The following is a 26,635-nucleotide window of genomic DNA, read 5'->3' as shown; positions in this document are numbered from 1 at the left end:
ATGAAACAGTTTTGGGTTTTTTCCTTAAAATTTTGTATTAAAATATATATATTAAAAATAAAGCAATGTTCAGCTCTTTAGCTAAAAAATTTGAGTTTAATTTTTTTGCCTTTGACTACTTTACTTTCGAAGTAAATAAAACAGTTCACCTTTTTATTTCTCAGGGTTCTTCCTAAGAACTGCAAGCATTCTGTAGGGTTGGAAAGGAAGTAAATAGATGTGATAGGACAGACGTTTGCAAAGCATGATCAGCAAGTGTAGTAATAAACATTCCTTCATTTAAGGAACCAGAGAGCATCAAATGAAACACTCAAACAGCAGATTTAAAATACAAAAAAAAAAGGGTATTTTTCTACGCAGCATCAGGGCAAAGAGTGTGAAGGCCAAAGCTTTAGAAATAACAGAAATTCATACAAGCAAAGTTCATCAAGTTTATCAAATATAAATGTAATGATACAACTGCTGATCAAAGAAGATGAAGACTGCAGAATATCAGAAGACAGGTAGGTATAATAAGGGAAACACCACTGTGTGTGTGCTGTGTGCTTAGCACCTTTCCCAATTCATCCATCAGTGAAACTGCCACAGACAATTCTAATTCGTTCACAAACATCCAACTGGAAGATATTTCTTCTGCAAATTCAATGTACTGAGGATTTTAATGTTTTCTAAAAATTTGTCTTATACAGTCTTCAAACACTATCATTCTTTTTCACAGGGTTTTTTTTTTCAATTTTTTCCCCAGTGTTTCTTCTCCTATTGAGACATGTCAAACCCAGAATGTAACTGGCTCCATCACACTGCAATGGAAGACCAAGATTTTAACTCCTGATTACATTTTGGGAAACCAAAAGAAGCATGAGGGGTTTTTTCCTTAGAAGTTCCAAAAATTCTTTCCCAACTTAGTTTTCCCAACTTATTTTAATAACTTTAATCAAATACTTAATGGTGTTATTAAGGAAAAACAAATAAATGAATCCCTATGAAGAACAGATCTCTTTACATCACTGCCAGATGGTGCCCTTAAAATTTAATACTTTATTATTATAGGAAAACCTTTTGTTTATGACTTTTGTGCCAGATTCACTCAAAGTGCTGGTGCCCACATATATGGCAGTTGGAATTAATCAGTTAGAGAGCATGGTTTCATGAGGATCAGATGTTTTATTAAATGCAAATATCAGATTTTCTCTTTACTAACATGTAATTCAGTATTTGAATATCCAATATATATTACCTAGGGTCACTTCACTAGAGATGTGAGTTCATAAATTATGATACTAAGTTCATCTAGAGAATAGACTGTGAACCATGAGGACATGTGGATTTCTCTGACTTGAAAAGAGCGACTTTCTGAATAACTGCTCATGAAATCAGTGAGGCACTGCCTATGCAGCCTTACTGGTTTCTGGACTTTTCATTCCAAATATTTTGTTTGCCCCCTTTCCTGGAATACAAGCTGAACTGTAGGTCAGGTTAATAAAATTAATTACTTTATTCATCTGTTCAATTATTTCTTTAAAAATTCTGAAGCATATTACCAAGTTTGTGAATGCTACCAATTTATAATATTCTCTGCATGTTTTTCTTTTTTGTACAATGTTTTCTTGTATTAATCCCATATGCTGTTTTTTAAAGATTTACTTTAAAAAGACATTATTTCCTTGTCACTAAAGGACTCATTCTTACAACTGTTCTAAAGAGGGCTAATGTTGTGCCAATACTTTAAAATCAAAAAGAAAATGACCTGGATAACAGACCTGTCAGTCTGATATTGATACATGGCAAAACAGTTTGAACAGATGATATAGAGCTTAATTAATAAGGAATTAAATAAAAGTAATTAAATTACTGCCAATCAACATATGCTTAGGGAAAACATCTTAAAATACTAACTTAGTGTTTTCTATTAACTATCTGTTAAATCATATGCCACTAGTATTACATTTACTCCTCTGTAAGGAATTTGATTTAATACAACATTGCGTTTTAATTAGGGGTAAGATAACAGTAGTCAAAAAATAAAGCTTAGTAGAAACTGGACAAATGACAAATATGAACACTGCTAGTCACTCAGTGGATGTATTTCCAGTGAAGCCTGGAAAGCACTGGTTCTTGACTCTTTAGTACTTAACATAATTATGACTGACTTAGAACAAAGAATCAAATCATTTAATGATAAAGGCTGAGAAAAAGAAAACAATTGGAGAGGACAAAATAATGAATAAGGCTGGTACAGGACAGCATAATGAGCTGGCAAATCTGGGCTCACTGCATGAGTGAGGGAATAGAGAAAAACAAAGTGCCCAGGGGACCAAACAATGCAGGACATAGGGCCAGGGACTCACTTTGGAGAAGCACTGGCTACTGAAGAGTGTTTGGGGATTCAGGCCTATTATTAGCTGAACAGGATTTCCCAGTTGAGCACTGTAGCCAGAAGTGGAAAAGCACAGCAGCGAATTGTACTGAAGAGCAGCAACGGAAAGAGACATTGTGCTGCAGCAGAAAGGTGGCATTAACTAAGACACCCTGGCATGGCTGTACTCTAATTCTGTGGCCAGTTCTCTTGTCCTAGTCCTCAGAAATAAAGCTGAAAACTTTGAGGAGATTTACTGGAAATACATGAAAATAATTAAAAGACCAGAAAATATTTCATATGGTAAAACAGCCAGGAAATTAAGTCTCCAAAGCCTATCAGAAGGAACACTATGGTTGGACTTGGATGTTCATATATCTGAAAGAGGGAAATAAATACATTGTAAACCTCTTGATCAAGCAACTAATAGTGCAGCAAAAATGTGATAAGGTAACTGAAAACTCCAAGTAGGCAAATTTAGTCTCAAATAAACTGGATCAAATTAAACTATCAAAATTACAATAGGTTACTTATAGAAAATCTAAATTCAGAAGTTAATTCTCTCTACTTGTCCTAGTAAGGCCACACCAGGAGTATTGTACCCAGTTTGGGGCTTCCATATCAGGAGTATTGTACCCAGTTTGGGGCTTCCATACACAAGAAAAACATGGACATACCGAAGATAGTCGATCAAAGGGCTACAAAGATGATTAAAGGACACATCTCTCCAATGAGGATAGGCTGAGAGAATCAGGACTTTTTAATCCAGGGAAGAGAAAACTCAGGGAAATTTCATCCATGCACACAAGTACTTGAAGGAATGATGTAAATAAGATGAAGGCAGGCTCTTTTCAGTGGTGCCCAGTGACAGGACTAGAAACAATGGGTCCAAAGTGAAGCATAGGAGGTTGCCTTTGTATGTCAGGAAACACTTAGGTCATCCTAATTTTGGATTTTGATAAGAAGGGGAGTATGCTAGGAACCATGTTGTTTAATGTCTTAATAAATAACCTGGAGGAAAGGTTGGCATGCAACATCATCAGATTTGCAGATGATGTCAAACTGGGACAGAATCCATGCAAAGGCAGCCCTGTGTCATTCAGAGCTGCCTAAACAATTGGGATGAACAAGCTTACAGGAACCTCATTAAATTTGACAAGGACAAATTTAATGTCCTGGGTATGAGAAGGAAGGAACCCTTGCAGTAGTACAGACACTGTCCAGCTGGGTAAGAGCTCTGCTGGAAACACCTGGGGGTGTTTGTTGATAGAAAGCTGAACCTGGGCCAACAGTATGCCCTGGCACCAAAAAAGGTCAGCAGCATCCTGGGCTGTATTAACAGGAGCATGGCCACAAAACCAAGGGAAGGGATTATCCTCCTCTGTTTGTTAGACCACATCTGGAACATTATATTCCAGTCTTAGGAATTCCTTTGTAAGATGTTGACAAACTGAAGCAGTCAAGAAAAAGGCTCTCAAAATGGTAAGGAGGCTGGAGCAGACAGGCAGGGAACTGAATTTGTTCAGGCTAAATAAGAGAAGACTTCAAGGGGAAAGCAGCTTGCAATATTGAGAGGAGGTCATCACAAAGGTAGAGACAGGCTCTTAACAGTGATGCATTCCAGGAGGACAAGAAACACTAGACACAAATTTGAACAAGAAAGATTCAGAATGGAAATGAATAGACACATTTTATCATCAGAATAGCTAAGCATTGGAACAGGTGGTCCCAAACCCCATGGAATCTCCATACTTGGAGATTTTCAAGACTCAACAGGATAAAGACTCAGTCCTTCTGGTCTGATCTCAGCGCAACCACACTTCATGAAGAAGATCAGATAAAAGATGTCCTAAGGTACTTTCCAAAATTATTGGACAAAATATTTGTTTAAACATACACTGCTCTTCGCATTCGGCCCTAAAATATACTTTTTGCTTTATGGCTTGTCAAACTGTAGGTTTTCTTCTGTCTTTTAATTTATACATTTTATAAATCTATCATTTTCCTTCATGTTTTACTTAGCAGACTTAGTTTCAAATATTCTAGGTGTAGAATGAGTGGTTTGGCTGCTTACAGACACACAACCAGCTGCACATGTAGCTGTTATTAAAGCAGAACAGTCAAGTTGAAACAATACCCTTAGGAGAAGGGAGATGCTGGGAAAATATCAAACACTAACACAATACTTTTAAGTTTTCCTTATTCTTCTCTGCAAAAGCATCAGAGAGATTGAAGAATAGAGCATCGCATTTAAGACTCGCTCAAACTTAAGCTTTTAACAGACCATGAAACATTAGCTTGCTGTTTGCATCAGCCTAATGAAGGAAGTGCCCTTCTATTTAAGGCAAACCACAGAAAAAGAAAAAAAATCCTCTACTACATTTTTCCAGTCCAGGATAACCCCTATAGTAAGTGATCATACAGTCTGTGGTTACATGTAACAAATTTTGTGAACAAGCAGAATTATAAGTGACTCATGGCTACTGCGCTCACATGATTTATACAACTTAATAAAAGAAGCTCCAGGAGAAAATGAGACTAATATAATCACATAGCATCCAATATATAGAAGAGTGGACTGACTGCAATGTACATTAAATTAATGTCATGATAGAAACAATTCAGTAGATGTCATTCCCTAGAGCCTCTGCCTCGGCCACTTGTCATGGCTTTTGGAAATATGTTCCACTTCACATTTTTAAGCCCTATGGAGACAATATCATCAAAGGTTCAGCGTCAAACAAATTCACTGTTTTCATCTCAGGATCTGCTCCCTGGTTATTTTAACTGAATGGGACTCCCAAGATACCAAAGCTGTGGAAACAGCCATGTCCCATGTTCCTGATGACTCTGTACTTCTAGTGAAGCTCACAGTGCATGACTGTTTTTGTAATAAACAATAATATCATTACAAACATTAATTACATTGCCTCAAAAGCCCTAGGGAGTGATGCATTCACAAAAAGAGACATAAATTGGAAAAAATAAGAAAAATGTAACTACTGTTTTATTTTCCTTTAGATATACTATGATATGAATGTGATTTCCAGAGGTTTGATGACCTACCATCCTCAAAGACTATAACTGTAATTGCATTGCTCAGCGTGTGCAGAGAAAAAAAGAAACCAAGCTATAGAGATACTTTACATTAGATAGAGAGAACTCTGCTATTCAAATTTAGAGAATCTTTTTCCCCTATGTGACTTACTTGGTCACAAAGCAGCTCTGTACAATAGTAGGAGGCAATATTTAAGACACCTTAACCCTACAGATATTCATAACTTTTTTTTCTACACAGAAAGGAATCTTCTGACTTGTTATTGTCTTTCTGCTTTGTAAATTCTCTAAAAATATCCTTCCTATAAACTGTTCATAAATATTTTGACATTTTTTCTCTTTACTCTTAGAACAAGTTGATTTTGTTGACAGTGTTTCCTTATATTAGAGTTGGCCATTCAGTGTGCATTCAAATATATTTTATACAAAATAAAAATGTTAAATATACATTTAAATACATTAGCTGTTTTTGAAGTCTCAGGAGTAGAATTTGGCCCCAATTATATTTTCTTGTATTTAACTAATCTTACTTCATGATCCTGTAAATTAAATAAAATAACAGCATAAATATTATAAAGAAATATCAAATAGAAAACCCTACAGAAACCCTACCCTCTGACACTAATGAGGAAGCAAGCCAGTTCAGGAGAGAAGGTGAATATGTATTTACTTGAATTATGAGCAGAATTCAAAAATAAGCTGTTCAAATTGCACTTAACAGTTTAATATTGACTTGAACTGTCTAAAAACTTGATGTCAAGTATAAGCTATACATCCTGGTTCTGTCTGCTGTAAACTGAGACATGTTCCACGAGGTAAAATTATCCCCTTTCTTGTAGATAACTATCTTTAAATGGAAGGAGTAAAGGTGCTTATCTCACTTCATTGACTAAAGACTACCTTAAACTAACTTAGAGATTGCTTATATCTAGATAAGATAAAATTAAAAGGACTATCTATGCATTTCTTGTAATGCTGTTCTTACCTAGAGTTAAAAATAAGGAGGGATTTGAAGGGCAGGAAAATATACTTCAGCAGGAACTTAGCCAGCAAAATTAAAATGAAAAAAAAACCAAAACAACAAAACCACAGAATGTGGTCTTGACAGTCAGAGACAATAGTGACTATGAACATAAAAAAAAAAGCTGAGGCCCTAACTGCCATCTTTGGTTCAGGTTTTAATTCTAGGCTGTACCATCAGGCTTCCTCAGCTCCCAAACTTAGCAGTAAGAGTCTACAGCATTATCTGCAGGACTGAAAGATTTAGTAAAGCAGCATTTAAGCAAGTTGGACATACACATACATGTCCATGGGCTTACATCCAAGGATGATGAGGCAGCTGGCCAATGTCAGCTAAGATTCCATTCTCCATAGCTTTGAAATGCTGTAGCACCTGTGAAGAAGCAAGTTCCCCTATGACTAGAAACAAGCAAATGGTAGACCAAGCATTAAGATGAGGAGAGTACTAAGGGATTTTTTTTTTACATGCCTGAAGCAAATTTTCTTCATTGCCATGACCAAGCACATACAATGTCAGAAGGTGGTTTGGAACACTTGGCACAGATTTACTTGAGGCAAACCATACCTGACCAACCTCACTGACTCCTGTGACTGGTTCCGGAGGTGTATTGCTGGACTTTAAAAAGATTTACCACAGAGTATTCTCATAAACATGTTACTAAAATAAGAATTTATGGATAGATTACAAAACTGGTTGAACCACTGAATCAAAGTAATGTGAACAGCAGTATGAAGTCCAGTTACTAGCAGCATCTCTCAAAGGGGTTATCTAGGGCCAGTGCTTTCCAACACAATTATTAATGGTCTGAACATCAGGAATTAATGCCCTTCAGGTTTGCAAATGATATCAAATTGGTGGGAGCAGCTGAGAGCTACTGGAGGACACAGCTGCTGCTAAGAGACCATAACAACCTGGAGAGATGGGCTGACAGAAACCAAATGAAGTTCAACGGAGGCAAATGCTGAGTCCTGTGTGTGGCACAGGTTGGGCCCTGCACAGCTGGAAAGTAGCTTTGCTAAAAAGAACCTGTGAGCAGACTATTTGGACTCGTGTCCTCAGTGCGCTCTTGCAGCAGTGAAGGCCGGCTGCATCCAGGGCTCTGAAGGAGTCTGCTGAGCAGGATAAACATAAACATACTGGGATATGCATAAACACACTGGGCTAAGTCTGCTAGAGGAGCACAGGACTGCTAGGGGACTGCAGCAAAAGATGCTGAAAGACCTGGGAAGATCAATGCTAGGGCAGGGAGGCTAGGGGCTTTAACTGTTGTATGCAAACAACACAAAGCCACTCTCTTATTGGAGATCATCAGGGACAAGGCAAGAATAAACAAACAAGCATTGCAACGAGAGAAAATGTTAACAATTTCCACAACATATGGCAGGCAAATATTAGAACAGCTAAGCAAGGAAATCAAACCTTGAGCACTGCTGATGCAATCTTCAGGTTCTCCATTTTTTATGATTTTTAAACCCTAACCAAGTAGGGCCCTAAGAAAGCTGATGTAAGTCAGCCCAGCTTTGAGCTGGGGTTAGATTAGATGAGCTATGGAGGTACCTTCCAATATAAACTACTGAATTATTCTAAAGAGTATTATTCACAGTTATGAATTAACAAATATTAATTAATAATTGATACATCAATAATTAATGTCTTCCTGAAGGAGGGCTCTCCTGGATGAAAAAGTCTAATTACATTTAAAAAACATTATCAGCGAAAGGAAAATGTTTTGCATAGTAATCTAAATAAAAAGCACAGCTTCACTCTTATTCATAACTCATGTCAGTTATTCATGCTTTCTCTTTCTGATCTGGGAAACATATTTTAAATACAAATCAGAACTAAAGGCAGGGTCAAGACTTAATAATTTAGTTCTTAATTGAGGTTCAGTGGAATATAGGCAGCAACACTGAAGAAAAGGATGTAGAAAATCTTACTTCAGCAGCTGCTTATCATTACATGTATCTGGAAGTCTCTTTATTCTGATTCCATAGGTGTCTAAACTCAAATGCAGTTGCATTCTCAGGTGGTAGGTTAATGTCCCTCTAAATCTATCAAAATGCAAAGAGATAAAGTAAGACATTCTCTACCCTCAGAGCAAACCAAACATACCTAAATAGTGCTGAGTATGGCACAGAGCACACCTGGCACAATTGCTTTCACAATGGAACTTCTGATAGCGACCATAATTTCATAAAAACTCTGATCTAGGAACCAGGACACATGGCTGCCATTTTATTTAACCCTTAGAAGGCCCAAACCCATTTATTTTGCCTCCAAAAATACTTAAAAGAGAGGGGGAAATTCTCTATCCACCCTTTATGTTAATAATAAAAACTTGTTAACCAAGAACTTATGATGTACATAGAACCTTTGCTATGGTCATCACTTAAGGATAGAGAGATGTGCATTTCTGTGGGCTCCTCCAGAATTTAGCTTTTTTTTTTTTTTTTAATAAAGAATCAGTTCATTCTAAATACAATCAGTTCTTGAAGAACAGATATGAACTCAGCTCCCTACCTTTCTAAGTGGGTGCCCTAATTTCAGCACTACAAAATCCAAGACTAATAAAATGGAAGAAGGGAGAAAAGGGTGTTGAATAAATAGAAAAAATTATTTACTTAAGATATTAACCAAGAATCATGTTGTTCCATGAAGGCGGTGTGGTACTAGAAAAGGCTAGTAGAACAAAGAATATGTGAATGACACATTCCTGGAAGTGTTCAAGGGCAGGCTGGATGGGGTTCTGAGAAACCTTGTCTACAGGAAGGTGTCCTTGATCAGGGAAGAGGGGTTGGAAGTAGATGATCTTTAAGGCCCATCTCAACTTATTCTGTTCTTTGCACTTCTTATGTTTTTTTTTCCAGCATATCCTGAGTTTTCTGATGACATTTCCAATAAAACATCAAATAGTTTATTATAAGAAATTAGTCCAACTCAAAGAAACACCTGAATGGTGGAGTAATAAGCTTCTCAGTTTTGGTAGCTGCTTAATGCCTGAAAATCACAGTGGGGAAAGCAAAGAGATACAGGACTCGTTTGGTTTGGACTCCAGCAATGCTGGATTACCCCTGAACTAAGACTTTATCCTCCCCTCCTCACAGACTGCCATTGCCTCAGTGATGCTAATCTATAACACTGCAATGCAAACCATGCCCTGCTGTGTTGTAACTACCCCAGACCACTCTACGAGAACAGATACCCTGAGTAAAGCTCAAATAGACTGTCTTCTGCAGGGCTGTAAACAACTCTTTAAATCAACAGCTGTGCCAGTGCAATATTACTGTCACCACATGCTTACAGTTCTTCCAGTCCAAGTAGGACATATCATAAGTTTCATGCTGCATTTTCTGACAAGTTACTGTTTTATGTTAAACTTAGACTTCAAGTGACCTGACATTAACGATGTTTATCTACCACTTAGACTGCTAGATACTGAGACGTGTTTCCCTCATTTCTCAATCAGCCATGCCAGCTCGATCCCCATTCTGTCACTCTGACTGGGAGCACCACAAGAAGCAGCACAAAGATTTTTACAGGAGGTTAGGGGGCTTGGAGCTTGTCTCTTGGTGATAAAATTAGAGAGGAGAATTAAAGTGATTACACTCTAAAAATGACTTATTGGAAGTGACAGGTTTTCTTAACCTAAATATTTTTTAAGTACCAAATTTGTCACTCCTGTAAGTTATATGCCACTAACTGTAAAATTATTTTATTGCAGCAGTAAAAGAAATGAAGTACTTTTAGTGAATGCTTTTAGATAAATCAGGAAGCTTGTATTCAATTCACATTTTATTTGCTTGGAGGATTCTTTTATTTTTGACTGAGTTGCTGCAGACCTCTGAATCATGAAAGGAAATGTATGTCTCCACAACACCATCCACCCCCTGCTAGCTCTCCTGAGCCAAAGCAAGCCACCGAGCAAGGCAAAGTGAAAAACTAGGTAGTTACAGTTGCTGAGGTGGTCTAGTGGTGATTTAGATTATGTGTCCAAAGGAGAAACACAGGAAGTATAATGCCATGTAGGTTGTACGCTGTAATTATTTCACACAGGTCTGAATACTGAATGTGTCAGTAGGAACAAATCCTTCCCATTATGTCTCAAGGTCCTCCTCTCTATTTAGATCTTTTGTTTTCTTTAAATTCCACTCCACCACATTCTAGATGGCAGCCTCTTCTGCAAGATGCAGCAGTGGCAAAGTAGATTTGGAAGAACAAGAAAGGCTGAGAGACATCCACCATAAAGAGTGTCTCTGTTTTTCACCAGCTTCAGCAGACCAGAAAGTTGTTTCCAGTCATCCCTTAGTCCTTGCTCTGGAACCTCAGGAGCAGTTGCTGTTTTGCATAGCACCTGAATCTCTAAATCCTCTTTTCCATGCTTGGAAGATGTTATTTCTAGTGGCAACAGGATGACAGCTTCCTCCCAAAGAATCTACACCACAAACATTTCCCCATTAATCTTCCACTTACAAAGAGGGCTACAGTAAAGAGTGTTGGGAGAAAAGGGGCTTCTATAGGATTTGTCTATACTAACACCTTTGTTAGCTATGTCCAAGTTATCACATCTTTAGAAATACGTATTATTTAAGTGCAACCAAAATCCTAACTCAAGACCTAAATTTGGTGTTGAGCCAACAGCCTCATGACTGTCATTTGCAGGTGGCAGTGAGATATTCTGCTGCTTTGTGCATGGCTGCAAATGAACTCACAACAATTCTTCCCTACCTCAGTGTCTGAACAAGCATCTGAGGACCAGATATTTAAGTGAAGCTTAAAGTGAGTGAGCAAGCCATATTACTGCTTGAGTTAGATTAGTTCAATTATAAATTAAAATTTCGGAAAATCACCTAACTTGATGTAAAAGCATCATTTAACTCAAGGTGAACATTGAGGTGGAGAAGAGACAATGCTCCACATGGGTTCAGTACTTCACTGAAGAGAAAAATCTGAGATGAAGCTAGGCATGACTTTGAAATTAAATTCATAATTATAAGAAATAAACTATAACCATTCTCTAAATTTTGCTTTTCAAACATGGGAATTTAGTACAGAAAAAAAAGAGGCTTGCTGATTTGTTTCTGTATTAGAACTGAGTCTATAAACATTGGTTATTAATAAACTATGAAGCTGATATGAACTATATCTGTGCTAAGCACAGTAGTATTTCATGGTTGTCAGTATACCACACCATAGCCTCTCAAATCTACACCAGGCTTGAGGACTAGGTCTTCAGATGGGGCTTTATTCCTGCCTGAGTATCTGTCCTAGTTTACTTACTGGGAATTCATAAATTACCAGGTGACCTAAAAAGACTTCTTAAAAATCATATGACAGAAAGATCAAGCAGTTGGTTGTGAATATATTTGATGATACAGACACAAAATAGATATTTAGATGTTACTACAAACAGGTATAAAAAAATCATAATGTAATTTTTTTCAATTTGTCCACTTCTCTGTCTATGTGTGTGTTAAATATGGAAAACATAAAAAATTGATGCATGCATTGTCTTTCCAATGTGCAAACATCCACATGCACACATGACCTGAGCATCTGAAATGGCTGCAGTTAGCACACAGTAAAATATCCAGGGGAATTTGTGAAGGTAAGTTCAAGTACCTGTGCTCAGAAAGGTTTAAACTGGTACCTGTCTTAGAAATGTAAACAAGTACTAGTTAAAAGAAAAAAAAGTCTTCAAAGGATTGACAGTGGCTGAAAGTCCATCTTCAAATAATACTTTTAAGTTGTGGTTTTGAGACTGGAAAGTACCTTTTGGCTTGTACTCCAATCAATGTTGTGTAATTTTGATTATAATTTATAATATAATGGGAAATCTATAAATCTGAATGAGAGATGCTAGTTTACAGCTGCACATAAAGTATCATATAGGGCAGGACACTATACAATGAAAGATATTCAAATAAAGATTTCAGACATTAAAAGGAAAATACTTCTTCATTAAAGATTTCTTCCTAGCAAAATTTTAGAAACAAACTAAAACATCTAGAAATCTGGAATTTATGGGCAGCTGCTTTCCTTTCTGCTTTTTTTGAAATGTATACTTCATACTTGAAAAGTATCAAATACAAAAAGTATTGCATGTATTTATCTCTACTTTCAATGGATGAGACACACCAGCCATAACTATCTTAAATACACTTATTTAACCACAGCCTAAAAATGTTTTGTTTCCTCTCCTTTGTTCCTTAATAAAATATTAATAAAGAGAAAAAACTGAAGATAGGGACATCAGCACCAAGAGCTTCTTTTCCAGTGTTTTCACAGATGTTGAGCAGCAACTGGAATCTTTGTACTGCATTTTCATACCTGAAAGTAAATAGTGGCTGGAGGGGGAGGACATGAAGGAGGGGGAAAGCTGCCCTCTCCATCATATCTATTTTAACTTACATCTAGAACCATTCATATTGTAACCACAATCTAAATAAAATTGTAGAAAGTTATGTTAAAATGGAGAAAAAAATTAGTTTTAAAATAATAATGTCAATTGGAAATAACGAGGAAATTTTTAAGACTAATCAGGCATTTTTCCCCTCCAGTAACATTAAATGCCAGATCTTCAAATTGTCCACATATGGCTGGATATAACTCTGAGCTGAACCACACTCCTACAAGCAATATTCACAACATACTGCATACAACAAATTTACATGGACTCTGGAGATAAAAATCATCCAGTGAATCTCAATTATCTGATTTCAAATTTACTGTCAAGGGGCAATAATTTGTCATTTCAGAACACAAAGAGGAACAATGGTGTTCCTTATTGCACAAAGACATCTCTTTACTTTAGATTATTTCCAAATGCAGCTACTGCTTAAAGGTTTGGAGTCTGATCCTTTTTTCCATAGCACAATGACAAAAAAAGCTCATTTTAGCATTTTCCCATTCTAAAATCCTCTGTGAAGGGTTTTAAAGTGTGAAGAAGAAGTGAGAATAGGTATGTAACATGCACTAGAGCTAGTTCCATTATTAACTCTTCCTCCACAATTTCAGGAAGGGTTAGAAAGCTACACAGAAGGCTGATGGTGAGGGAGAGAAAAAAAATTTTTTTTAGTTTTTTGTTTGGTAACCTGATACAAGAAAGAAAGAATCATACAGAATGACTCTGTCATGCAGAAGAAACTAATGATGGGAGAACTTAGCATTTCACATTGATTCACAATTCTATTATTCATTTTTGATAGCAGCAGCAGAACCCTAGACAGTCAGAAAAAAAAAAAAAGAAAGGAAAAAAAGGATTCTGCACATTCCCTAAAGAGAGACCATGAAACTCTTCCTCAACTCAAGAAACATCGCTAATGGCTTCCCTTATCCTCCCCTCCTGCCTCCAACTATTGTCCTTAGAAGTACTATTTCAAAAATTATTCCTTTTCCCTCTTCTTACTAACACTGCACATAATCAGTCTCAAAATTAAACCCCACTACAAAAACAGTCTTAACCAAGTTTGCTGCCAATTCAAAACCTTATGTTTTGTCTCAGAAAGAAACTATTATTTCCTATTTCCAGTATAAAAAACTCATCCTGACAGTGCAGCCGTTAGCACAGGCTGACGTGGTGATTTCTTCTCCAAAGCATTTATCACATCAGTTTTCACTACACCCAAAATAATACCGTAAAAATAACAGATCTGTGTGTCCAAACAGCATCAACTCCTTCCTTCAAATTGCCCCTTTATAAAATGGAATTGAAACATCCCTGTCCAGCACTTCAAGACTCCACAAGCCCAGGTAAACTCACACTTAAAACCCTTGTTTAATTGATGCCAGGTAGTTTTGAACTAGCATACCACCTTAAAGCTCACTTATTGGATTTATCTGTTTCTATCCAGCAGTGCAACTACCAGTTTGATTAAAAACTAAACCCTGCTCCCACAGATATGTCTACCTTTACAAATTACAAAATAGCAAATAGTTAGACACCTAAACAACTTTGCAGATCTTGGCCAAGATTACTGCAAAATCATTTCTATTTAATTCAACATTTCATTCAACAACTACTGCAAAATCATTTCTATCTTGTCTTAGATCACATTTTCAACAGAAAAGCTCAATATTTTCTGCAATATATTCTCCATCATTAAACCCCACATGGTGGGAAAATTCCCCAGATCACTAGAACAAATACTTCCATGTTTTCCATAGGACTTGGATAGGAAAACAGACACAGAACCTATACCTGTAACTTGGACATCTAAGGATACTTCAAGATGCCTGAAAAGACTGTCATACTTTTAAAGAAAAGGCCACAAAACTCCTTGAAAATGATGCCATTAAAAATTCTTAATGCCTGACCCAAGGCACACAGATTTATTGAAGGCCTCTCAACATAAACTTCTACTCAGACTTTAAGCAAGAAGCAGCGTACCTAAGTTAACAGGTTAACAAAGTCCCTAGACAGGTCTCATACCAAACTTCATAAACTAATACCAAAGCTATCTTTGAATTTTAAAAAAGTAATCATTTTTGATACAAGCTTTTACCAACAACATTTGCAAAATATTACTGCAGCTTCTTACACAGGGATTTGAGAACAGGTTTGGGGTTTTGATATGCATCATTATTCTCTGAAATCTAGAGCAGTTCATTAACACACTCTCTGATTGGCATTTAGTAGACTGGGAGTACCCGGGAAACAAAGTACTCATATTTGTTAAAAAAATACAGGGAATGAGGAGGGGGAAAGAAGGGGTTGGGGGAAGAGAGAGATGGAAAGAGATGTCCAACACCTTTTAACGCTGCATGTCCATTCAGTCGTGGTCATTCTCACTCACCTGCCATCCCAGTACGGAGCTGGGGAACAAACTAATACTGGCTGCCTGATCCCTGGAACTGTTCAAGGCCAGGCTGGATGTGGCTTTGAGCAACCTGATCTAGTGGGAAAAAAATAAGTCCGTTCCAACCCAAACCATTCTATGATTCCATAATTTATTTCCAGTCCATAAGGTGTCATCTCCACCCTTGGTTTTTTATTACTCAGTTGACGTACCCTCTAATTTTCTACCAGGAACTGAACATAGTCAACACACCATCACTGGCAATACACCTCAACCTTGTTAAAGTCATAAATTTTCTTTTGCAACAAACTAGACATGAATTATGAACTTTAGAGACAGCTACATAAAAGGAGAAGCTTTGACTATGCCACAGTACTCTACACCACCAAACCGTAAGTATTTAACTTTGACTTCTCCCTTTTTATTAAGAGAAGCACAAGCATTATCTTCCAGGCATGAATGCCAGAAAGGCAAGGCAATGAGAATAAATGTTTAATGCTGTTGAATGGGCATAGCAACTGTACTCCTTGCCTGCAGCCAAATATTGCTACTACAAAGGCATTTTTTCAGTTATCACTACTAATAGTTGTTGCTGGGCAGGTATGTATGTAGGAACCATACTCTAAAAGTGAGGGGAAGGTGTGTGGGGGGAGGGAGGGGAAAAAAAAGAGTGTAATAATTTTCTGTTACAGACCACAGTTCTGCTAAAGAAATTTAATCCTTTTTCCAATATGGAAAGAAACCAACTCTAAAGTTTACTGCAATTTCAGTAAGTGTGTGAACTCCAGTAGCATTGATTGTAATAACCCCTTCCTCCTCTCCTAAAAAAAAAAACAACCCCCCCACTCAAATAGGCTACTCGGACAGATAAATCCTTCTCTCTGTTTTCCCTCCCCCACAAGTTGTACCTTCAACACAGCCAGAACTTCCCCAGATCAGAGGACACTGTCAGTGCAAGCTGACCAATCTCAGAGGGTTTTTTTCCTCTTTTTTTTTTTCCTTCAAGATACTCCGTGTTAACAGCTTGAGGGGGTTCAATCAGCACTGCTTTGATCTCGGCTGGAACTATAATTATTTAACATTGTTACAAGGATTTCTATAATCCATCCTACCATTAAATCCCTTTTACACCCTCATCTTCTGAAGGCTAATCTGCATCCGTACACTCAGTTTGTCTCTTCAGCTGGTTTCATCAGGCTCTGGCATTCTCCAACATCCAGAGTGATGGTTCTTTTTTTTCTAATGAAATAATTTTCTTTCAAATTGAAAAGCGCAAAAGGTCCTGTGCATTTGCTACCTTTTGATGAGATAGCTATATAAGACCAATATAATCCACTGTTTGCTGCAAACTTCCTCCCAATTTCATAAAATTCATTTTCTCTGTGGTGTTTTCACTGAATTTATGATACTTATGCATGTGTTTTATACATAGCTGAGGAAAAAAAATAATCAAACGAACATGAGCAGATGCTCTTTGAAAATATAGCAGAGACAAGAGCAGCAATAGTGTGCTCATTCCTCTTGTACTCTCTTTGATAAATACTGTAGGAAACACTATACCTAAACTTAGAAAGCCAGGTAAATAAAACTGGAGTGCTTGAAGAGAAAACAGAAATGTTTTGTAATTATAATGCATGAAAGACACACCACATGGAAAAAGGACTTTAATAGAATCAAAGGAAATAAATGATAGAAAGAAAATGAATACAAAGCAGAGAGAAAATGAAGGACATGAACAAAATCAGACCAAGAATATAAAAGGAGATGATCAGAAATTATGAATCATCAAAAGGGAACAGGAACAACAAAATGCTTTCCTTTTTATTTAGGAAACAAAACTTGAAAAGGAAAATATCATTTCTTCAGCACATGTATGAGTGCATTGGGGAAACTGCCTCTTTGCAGCACACATTTTTTGTTAATTGTTTTTAAGTAGCCAACCTGTAAAGACTTTTGCTCCACTAAGCACTGCTGGATTTCATTCACCTCGACAGCTCCTGTGCTGTGACCGCCTGCGTGGATGAAGGAAGGGGAACACAAGTGCAGGCAGAGTGGGATGACAAATACAACAGGGGAGTATCACCAGGCCATGATCTCAAGAGAGAAGCACATGTAAGCTTAGGTGCTGCAGTTTTCATACAAAGTAAATGTATTCAGTTAAATAATCTCATGCTTTCTTCCTCACAATGCATAGCCACAAGGCAAATAAAAAACAATATATGTGGACTTGTTCTATTACTACAAATACTGCATAAGGAAAGCAAAAGTTAAAGAATAGGAAGTGTCTACATAAAAAAAAAAAATTGAAGAAAAAAGTTGATAAAAACACAAATAGGATGCACCACAGTTAAGTAACTGGCACTGAGGTAATAGGAGCTTTAAAAGAATGTATTTTCGTTTATTCCCCTGCACTGCCAGGATAAGTTTTAGTTTATCAGCTGATGCTTGAAAAAGCCATCAAGCAACAATCATAATTCTAAAATACTGTTTGGAGTTAGCTAAAAAATTGAAATAATAGGCAATAGATACAACTGATCTTCAGAAGGAGAAACTAAGAGCCACTGGCACGTCACACAGGGTATTTCAGGATATCCCTTCAGTCATACTTATGGTATTTTTAATTAAAAAAAAAAACTGCAAAAGACAAAAAACCCCCACAACTAGTTCATTTATGAAAAGATTTGTCCTTACAGACATTTTGGACATTATATATTACAATCCTTTTCTATCCCTGCACAATATTTAAATATCTTCTTCTCTCAATTCTTTATATTGGTATATTCCCATACACAGTTACAGCATAATAGACACAATTATAGTGAAATCGTACCACTAGAAAATAAAACAAGAACTATGGCACCACAAGACTGTATCCACAGATATAATCAGAGCCACAAAACATGATGGGGTTTTTAAAATTTAAAATAAATAAGAAAACATTGCAGAATCCAAATTATTTTTTTTAAAAGTTACCATGTTATGTTAGAGCCTACTATGTGGCTATGAAATGAATAACAGCCTCAAGTCTTAGCTCCTATTTCTCAAAGCAAAAGAAAATACATTTACTTTAAGAAACATATAGGAGTCAAAGCATCTTAAGTACTTTAATAAAAAACTGTTTCAAAATAGTAAGTTAAAAATCAAGCAAATTCATGAAAAAATATTCTGTAATTAACAGAAACTGAAGCAGCTACAATTTGAAGTCCACTGTATTCAGAATTCTTAGTATTGAAGGAATTTAGTCCACCCTTAACACCTTTTACATTTCCAGAGTACAAAGAGGTCTTTAGCATTGCTTTGATTTGCATCCTTGTTAATTTATTCAGGCTGGCAGTTTGCTGAGTACATAGAAAGTATCGCAATAGAGGCAGCTCCTTCCTGAAAGAGCTTCTGAGCTAAAGCCACAGTCCTACAAACACATCTGTGCTTAGCTTCATGCATGTGGGTAATTCTGCTTTTTAATGGAATGCTCACACACATGAAAATATAAGTTTTTAAATATTTTGCAAGATGGGAGCCTAGAAGAACAGAAGTGTTTTTCTGAAAGTAATTTTTTGTTTTCTTACTACCTGTAGAGAAAAAAAATAAAGTAAGACTTACTGATTCTATCTTCAAATGCCAGTTAGTCTGGACAGATAGATTTATGCATGGATTTCTTGTATTCTTTGTGAAGTCTTTTTCATGGAAACCTAAAATATTTTCAGGTACCCAGAAGTGTACTTGTTCTTCTCGCCCTCTAATAACAAAGTGCAAGCAGATGAACACTCCCCTGGTGACTGTGCCTAACCCTCTTTGTCCTAAAGAGTACATTTGTGAGTCTCGTGCAAAGGATATATGTATTCATTAACTAGCCATTAACAGACTAGGTATTAAAACCATTGTCATCAATGTGTACTTCTATATTTACTTCAACAGGACCAGAAATTTTAATTATACGTTTGAGATCCTTAAAGACCAAGTTAATAAATTTCTAATGAATTTCTGCCCACTGTTAAAATTTAAAAAAGCATAAGTAATTGCTAAATTTGCAGATATAGCTGTATAACAGAATCCATAACACTTATCACTTCATTTCTGGAGAGAAGACACTGTTAAATTTAGTGATATTTGACAGCAAGATACTCTACAAATAGTCCCCTTACATCCATGGGGCATCAGGGAGTGATGAGTACTTCAGCTGAAGATGGCCATGTTGGGTTACAGCAGTCAGCTTCAGTATTTGGTATTCTTTATTTATGGGTACATACTGCTTAATATAGTAAAGCAAAGCTCTGACTTCTGGTGAGCAAAATAATGTTGTATTTCACAGTTATGATGTCATCAAAGGACTATATTTCATGGTTTTAACATCTTTGCAAATATATACATAAAGTGGTATCCCCAAGGATCACTACCTGCCAGGCCTGCCTGAGGTCCACCAAGGTGGACCTCCTTAAATTCCATTTAATGTACATTAACATTTGAATATCAAGGAAGTCTAAATAGCCCGAGAGTAGAAAAGATATTCTCAGTTTCACACGCTGTAGCATACTTGCCATATTACATATATTTTTCTATATATTATGTGCTGTGTTATCTCCAATTCCCTCTTTTTAAATTTCAACACACTATTCCTTTTATGCATTTATCTGTGCATATATGTTTTATATATTATATGTAATTACAAAATTACAACTCAAGTGAATCTCATAAAATACATAAACTATCTATGACACAGTCTCAGAATTTCAGATCTTGAAAATAGAATTTGATTGCTTTATTCACTCTAAACCAGTATCATTGTAATATCAGCCTTAAGCAATATGGGCTGCTAAAATCATTTGGTTCCATTTTTCCAAAAAGGAAAACTGATAGGATTATTTTCGTGATAAATTAATTTTACCATGTAATTGCAATTATGACTTCTAATTAATGAATGGTTTCAGCCTCACTAACTAGGTCAGCATTTTTCTTTTAAAAATATATCATTTTTTCTCTTTAGATAAGTATCATGATATGTCCAAGCTTTGGGAAACACACAGCATTTTTTAGGACAATGATCCTAGAAGCTGAGAAATGGTGAAACTATTATGATGTACTTTCTAAAAAATTCAAACCATTTTTTTGTCTCTTTTATGAGAAAAATTAAAATTCAAGCAGATGGCAAGAGGCTTTTTAAGAGGGAAGAGCAGTTTCTTAGTACTATTGGAGTATTTAATTTCTTGACTGAGCTTCCCAGTATACAGAACACTGAACAATGTGAGACCAATGAACCAGTTGAGCAACTAATTTCTTACATCATGGTTGTCAATACCCATATGCCATTGCAGGATATATTGACAAGAGGCAGAATCCAAGGAGATTGACTTCTCTGTAATGAGATGCATTCCTACAGAAAAGCATATAAAACCTGAATCTTTGTGCATCATGTAGAACAGACTCTAACACTCCTGACTGCCCACTGCTTTGCAGGTAACATATTTAAAGGTACCATAGCAACATGCAAGGACACTTCTTTGGGGTCCCCTGAAGACGTCTGCTGGCACATTTATACCATTTTAAGCCCTACATCCCCGTCAACTACCTTATCACACCATTCTTCAATGACTCACACATTGTGGTGCGACGATATAGGAAAAAAAACTAAGTAAGTTGCAACTATTAAAATAATGACTAGCAGGACAGGATGAGAGAAAATAATTTTCTTGGAAGACACTCAAAATTTGATGGCTAAAGTGTTACAGATATAGGAATTAAACTAAATGATAGCTCTTATCGGAATGCAACACACCAAAATATCTGTTGTTTCATTGTATTTTTTTTCTTTTTTGGCTGCTAGAAATAGTCACTTATTTAGAGAGCACCTCCTAAAGAAAAGTTTCATGAAAAGTTGATATCCAGCACAAAACTTTGAAAAATAGTCAGTATCAAATGTGGAGCAGTTCTGTAATACGGGAAAAGGTTTTTTTTTCCAGAGAGTAAGTCAATAAAAATAATGAAGTAGAAATCACTACAGTAAAGGTATTAAGTAAACAAATTATGGTATTATACATACTTTATCAGATAGCAACAAATTATACAAAGCATTTACAATGTTGTATTACACAAGCCCTGAAAATTGGACTGTGGTCAACTTAAGAAAACTCTGACTGGATGCATATCATGAGTGCTTTCCAGACAGTATTTTTTTTTAATGAGAACTAGTATATATTTATATATGTAAGCCAAAGATTTATGAACTGATTAGTAATTTTGGCACCACACTCTAAGTATCAAAGTTCAGATAACTGAGTGAAGGGGTTTTTTCATACAATGATGTAATTTGAAATTCAGTCTCCTGGGTTGAACCACCCAGCCCAAAATGCATACATGAGACACTGTGGAATATCTCTAGTGTATACATTGTATTATCTTTCTAAATTATCCAAAATAGTTCATCATTGCAGGTTTATGCTGATGAAGCATCTTATAAATCAAGGCATTTATACTGCCATAAAATCAGAGCAGCAGAGATCTGAAGAAGTCCACCCCAAGTATATCCTCTCAGTAAAATATGATTTTTACAGCTTTATCCCAGGTCTTTGAAACATATCAGACAATATTGCTTTTTAAAATAAATAAGGCAATGTGTAATCATGCAATATTTACTTAAAACAAAGCAATGTAAAATACAGTGAAGTTTTTCTACCTGTAATGCCCAAAAACATGTTATGAAGTCGCCTGTTCAAGGTTTTCACCTTGAATACATTGTTTAAAAGTCCTGAGACACAAAGGGGAGCAAAGGGACAGAGTAAGCTATGACGGGAAAACTTGACTGACTTCTTTTGGAACACATCATAAAAGATGCAATGTATATACTGGACTGGCTGCTCACACTACCATAAAAGGCATTTGCAAGCATCTTCCCCATGAATATGATTTCATATGCTATAGATTAAAAATAGTTTTTTGGAATTAACCATGATAATTAAAGAGCACATTCAGAACACTCCAAAATCTTTGTCAGGGGGAGAGGGGGGTAGGAACAAAATGTCCTCTACACAGCTATTTTAGAATGTCTAAGGTAATCAGCTGACTGCAGGAAAAACAGAGTTACAGCTTTCCAAACACAAGCTTTTATTATTATTACTTCTGCTTACCCAAATATCTCACTAGTTTTTACCTGAACCGCACTTCTGAATATTTGATTCTGGGGTTTCTCAGACATGCTTAAAGAACTATACATTCTGTAAGTAGATCAAAATGAAGTCTGATGCTATTAAGACAGCCATTCTTACTTTTGCTATGTTGATGAATAAGTGCTGAGTGACTGCATAAAGGAGTTTACTGCAGCATTTCTGTATGATGACCACTACTGCACTTTACAAAAACCATTTGCACATATCCTTGTCTGAAGCCTAAATCAAGGAGTGAAAATAAGATCTGCTGTTCATTTCATATCCTACTTTTGAGAATGCAATGGTAAAGCACCCTAAAAATGAAATGTGGCAATTAAACCTAAACCCAAATGTGTGCTAAGCTGGTCTCACTGAGCTAAACACAGAAAGTCAAGGTCAGAATTGAGAGAGGACTTTGCCCTTACTTCCAGTTCCATGACCATAACACCTAGTTTCCTCTCCTCACTCTGAACCATCCTGAACTGTGCAATTTTGAGAGTAACTACAGTATCACATGTAACATTAAATTTTTTACTCTCAGCAAAAGTTAGTTCTTTTGAAAGGAGGTACAATGGTTCCTGGTGATAATTTTTTTGTTGTTTTATTTACATTACTCCAACATTTATCTTATGATGTCTTTAGAGAGAGTAAATAAAGTGGCTTTTGAAGGTTTAGAAGGACACTGTAATTTGAAAATCAAAATATTTTCTTCAACGAACTGCTGAACACAGAATTCGTTTATTTAAGAAATAAAGTCACTAGCTTCTCTCAGTAGGTATTTGCATCCAACTACTGGACTACGCCTTAAGTGCATTAAATAATGCTGCGCTGTGCATACGGTTCAATATACTAACATATCCATTCTTCAGTTGTTCAAGGCAGTGTTGTCATGCAGTATTCTGAATGCAATAATCTTAGCTGAATTAACAGGAAAAACACAACAAAGAACAAAATACTTGTGGACTGATTACATATTCCTTTTGATTCTCACCCAATCTGCTTCCAGAACCAGACAGTCCTCTGCCACCACCAGGGTGTAACATTGCCTTTATGGCCAAACTACAGTGAAGACAGCTGAAAAGTGCAAAGCTTTCTGCCAGTCTCTGCAGGTCCCTTGGTGTATGGAACGACAGGAAGCAATGTATTGTAATGCAGATGTTCATTGATTCCCTGCAGAATTTCACAGGAGTCCTTCACTGTGTGACCTACAGGGATTTGTACTTTATATAATATCCTCTATGTAGTGTATCATGTCCAAAGTACCTAGTGAATCTGATGATTCTTCCCTTGCACATGACTTTCCCAGCTATCAACTTTTTTCAGAGAACAAGATGTCTTTTGTGCTTGAAACATAAATGCCAATCAAAATAGAATACATTTCAAATATGTATCACCTTTCATTCAAAGTTCAAGAACTTTTACAAATCAGGCCAATGTTCTCGCGCTGGGTGTACAGGAGTACAAAAAAATTAGGAAGACACCAGATCATTTTCAAGCCTACTTACTTGTCCTGGTTTTGGCCAAGGACAGGGTTAATTTTGCAGTCTGGAGCCGTGTGTGCATGTCCATGTTGTTATTCTATACCACACACATCATCACTGGGAGGGAGGGGGAAGCAAAGGATCCTCACCTCCAGGAGGGAGGGACATGGCTTGTGGTTGGGAAGAAAAGGTGGAACATGGAAGGTGTGCCAGTCATTTTGTTCTTTGGCTCAGTGTTGTGTTACATTGATGAGCATTTTCCATGTAAAACACCCTCTCTTATATACACTATTACTAGGATTGTCACTGGAACTGTTCATTTTTTTAATCCCATTGCTGTTTCTACTAGTTTTTACTCAACCCATAATCTCTGCCTTTTGTATCTCCCACTGGAGGGGGAGAAGAGCGAGCGTTGGAGAGGGAGGGGCACTAAATTAGGGACTGCCACTTCTAAGCCATGGCCTTGATGCAGAAACTCGCCCACCTGAGGATCAAGATGGTGTCCAAAGAATAATTTACACCTAACACACTGAAAATCAAAAACATTGCTATGTCAAATAAATATTTCACAAATGGACAAATAACAAACCAGAAATAGTAAATGAATGGAATGCCATTAAAAAAACCAATGAATAGATTTGAAGGTTCTAGGCAGTTTCACTTTTCTGAAGCATTTTGACTTGGATAGAAATGAAGTTCTGAGTTTGAAAATATTCTAAAAGGCTAATTGTTTAAATAAAATTGAAGTTCTCCACATGTGAAATGTATATGCAAGATGTTACTTCTAAACTAGGCTCATTTCTATAGCAACTGATTTGGAAATTAAATTTAAATTCACATATATATGCAAACAATAACAGTAATATATTAATAACATCAATTATACAATCCGTATCATATAGAATATTATGTTAATAATACAGTGATAAGGAAATGGCATTCCAACTGACAAAACAGCTGGAATGCTTGACAAGAGCTCCAGTATTCAGGGATGAAGTCACTGGTTTTTGATATTTTATGCTGCAAGTCAGATGAGATAATCCATGTCACCAGGTTTAGAGAATCCTACAATATTTGCACCCTGCATCATAAAAGTGATGCTACAGAATCACCACAGGAAGTGACACCATAACAAGAAATATGTCTTAGTTTTCAAAATTTATTACTGCCTATTCTTATGAATTTAGAGTAATTATATTACACCTCAAATTTCTCTTAAAGCCTTACTGACTACTATTTCTGGCTAAAGGGCAGAATTCCCTTTTGTCAGGTGTGGCCATAAGTAAAACTTCTCCCCATCTATTACACATGAGCAGTGTAGGTCATGCAACAGCCTTGCTCCTAGAAAAGTCAAAACTTTTTATGGGAAAGATGACAGTGAAGGTTTGGCTGCTATTTCCATGTGAATTCACCCTGCCACTCCCACATTCTCATCCTTCAGGCCCATACAGGGAGCAGTCCACCAACAGTATCAACTGCCTTGAACAGGGAACCTCTGCACTAAGCATGTCAGACATAAATAAAAGCTTCATTACACATGGCAAAGAACAGCTCTGGGCATGGAGGCCAAGCACAGCCATGTTTATGTGCTGGGGGCTTCCTTAGCCTTTAATCAGGTGTCAGCACACAAACTACCTCTGGAGAATGTTCCCTGCAATGCTACAGCTTGTGCACTTTGGGATCTACTTGGGAAGAGTGACTGCTGGCCTCAATCAAAATCAAGACAGGCAATATTTTAACTTATTTACTATTCCACTTCTGTCACTACTGAATGTATTAACACAGGATATTTTTCCTTCAACTTCTTAGACCTGCATCTTCTCATTATGAAGCAGACTCTCATCATGTAAGAAGAGAGAAGTGAGACCCAGAGAAGGGTCTGCAAGAGGAAGCAGCTGCTACAGCCAACAGAATAATTCATTCAATCCCAGCTGGTCACAGCAAGATTGACATCTTCATGCTCCTATAATGGTGCCAGGTTGCACACTAAAAATTACTTTTTAAACATCACATATTAAAATGCCAGCTCTTATAATCATTTCATCATCTAAGAAACTCAGCTTTTGTTATAAAAAATGGGGCAGCAGGGCAAACCTCAGGAGTTCCTGTTTTTAGAAGACATTTGGCAGTGAGTATAAATTATATATGGTGAGGTCTATAAGTTACAGACTAAGTATAAACTACATCATAAAGGTTAAACAAGTTGAACATAGAGGAAGCATATTTCAGTAACACTGATATTGGTCAATCAGGCCTAAAATGGACTGATGCAGACGTGTGCAGATCGAGTTTCAGGTAAGCAACACAAATCAGGGCCACGCATGAAAAAGAACTGGGAAGACTACAGTCCTTGAAGACTTGGATAAATTCTATATACAAAACTGATAATTATTTAAAATCCTGCATTTAATGCACAGGTGTGGTAACTGCTTAAAACAGCTCTGTACCATAATCCAAACTACAAGACAGCAATCCACGAGCATTTGCACCTTCCTTAACAGAATTTAAGTGTCAAAACAAGACCTGCAGTGCAAAGGTTAACTCAATGACTCTTAGACCCTTACTTTTGTTATTTTATGGCCAAATGGCCTGCTCCTAGTTCCAAATTGTTGATGGAAACCAGATCAAAATCCACAGAAATCCTTCCCTGCTTCAACAAGGTTCCCTCCCAACCCCTGGAGCCTGGGAGCCCAGCTCTCTGCTTTTAATCCAATATCCACTTCACTACAGAAGATTTATTTAGACTGCCTCTTGTTTCATTAAGGGTTCCAAAAGTCTGTGGTGATTTT

The 26,635-nt window shown here is 36.6% G+C and overlaps 1 protein-coding gene across 2 annotated transcripts in view; it reads right to left on the bottom strand.

The window, feature by feature from the left end:
- ZFPM2 (zinc finger protein, FOG family member 2) overlaps positions 1-26,635 on the bottom strand; it is a 307,850-nt gene that overhangs the window by 201,608 nt on the left and 79,607 nt on the right. The window lies entirely within an intron of this gene.

Source organism: Geospiza fortis, unplaced genomic scaffold (genome assembly GCF_000277835.1).
Source record: "Geospiza fortis unplaced genomic scaffold, GeoFor_1.0 scaffold200, whole genome shotgun sequence".
In the NCBI taxonomy this organism is placed as follows: domain Eukaryota; kingdom Metazoa; phylum Chordata; class Aves; order Passeriformes; family Thraupidae; genus Geospiza; species Geospiza fortis.
Note: the sequence above shows the minus strand (reverse complement) of the source record. Positions and strands in the feature narration are given on the sequence as shown.